The 1,515-nt window shown below is 56.3% G+C and overlaps 1 protein-coding gene across 1 annotated transcript in view; it reads left to right on the top strand.

The window, feature by feature from the left end:
* UCKL1 (uridine-cytidine kinase 1-like 1) overlaps positions 1-1,515 on the top strand; it is an 18,363-nt gene that overhangs the window by 690 nt on the left and 16,158 nt on the right. The window lies entirely within an intron of this gene.

The following is a 1,515-nucleotide window of genomic DNA, read 5'->3' on the forward strand; positions in this document are numbered from 1 at the left end:
AAGCTGGGGACAGTCTGCAGAGAGCTGGTGGCAGCCGAGTCCTCCAGGAAGGCTTTGCAGGAGAGGGGTTACCAAGCCCAGGGCGATGTTTCCTTTCGTATTTGCCTTGCTATGGCATCATGCTGCTGAAACCCAGGGGGGATGCTCTGCTGGGGGAGGCTGGGGAGGGTCTGCATGGGACAAGGACCGTCCTTTGGTTAGAGCAATGGCATTAACTTCAGCTATAAATAGAGAGTCCCCTTCCTTTGGGGGCTTTACCTTGCGGGTAGGGCCATTGCACGGGCTTTGTCGCTGCTGCAGGGAGTTTTTAAAGAGTGATAGGAAGAAATGGCCAAGCGAGATAGCTGCGAGATGGCTGGGATCTGCCGTTCCTTCAGAGGGGAGGAGAGTCCCTTCCTGGCAAAGGCAGCTGCGGAAAACATCTACAAAACTTGAACTGTAACATTAGGAGAAAACGCATGACCTTGCAGAACTCCAGGACAGACCCACAGCCCTCCCCACGGCCGTGCTTATCTGAGATAAACCATGGGAAATGTTGATTTAAGAGGTGTAGAATATCTACCTCTTGTATAGATACAGAGAGAGAATTCTGTATCTATAGGTATCTGTAGATACAGAATTTAGGTGAAAGTCCAAGAGTATTTGGACGAGAGGAAGCAAAGCAGGCCAGCTCTTGGAACAGGATTCAAATGCTGCATCCAAGAGCAGCCCCGGCCGTGCGGGGGGAGGACGGCTCCGCTTCTCGCCGAGGGCCATCCCCGCGCCGTCCGGTCCCCACGCGTGTCCCTACGTCCCGCGGTGATGCCCCGGCACGGAGCTGCTGGGTGGGTCCCCTCTGCGCCAGCCCCCTTGGTGTGCTGCGGGCGCCTCGGGGAGCGGAGGGCTGGGAAAGCGGGATGTCTTTCCTGGAATTCTGGGCACAGCCAGAGCCTTCGGGGTCCGAACCTCCTCATCCCCGCCAGGAGCTGGGTTATGTCGGTACTAATCAAAGATGCTGGTAGCAAACTTTGCAGAGGTCAGCCTCTTGCTCGGGCTCTGCTCCGGCTCCGAAAACCAAAGTTTTGCCCAACTCGGTGTCGCTTTGGGAATCGTGGCCTCAGTCAGCATCACAGTGTGTGGATCATGGTTTCGGCCGTGGCATCTGCGGGCTGAGGTTGGCGCAGGAGAGCTCGGCGCTGCATTACGCCAAAGAGCAGAGCATCCCAAAACACTCGCCTGCCGCGCGAAGACCGGTGTGCATCCCCGGAGGAAAACCGGCTGAGCTGCCCTCGGCAGCAGCGCCGGCGGCACGGCTCTCAAGTAACCGCAGTCCCAAGAGAGGGGCTGGGACGCAGATGAAAGGAACCATTTTATTTTCTGGTAAACAACTGTGTCTTTGTCATCTCTTGCTTTTATCAAGCCAAAATGACTTTGTTTATGCACTGGCATCGTCGACTGATGTCAGGCCCGCTCTGGGAATAGCGCGCAGTGGCTAATTACTGCTGCAGCATCGCTGGTGGGAGAGGAGACCGAAAT

The sequence above is a fragment of the Fulmarus glacialis genome, unplaced genomic scaffold (genome assembly GCF_000690835.1).
Source record: "Fulmarus glacialis isolate BGI_N327 unplaced genomic scaffold, ASM69083v1 scaffold22750, whole genome shotgun sequence".
Classification (NCBI taxonomy): domain Eukaryota; kingdom Metazoa; phylum Chordata; class Aves; order Procellariiformes; family Procellariidae; genus Fulmarus; species Fulmarus glacialis.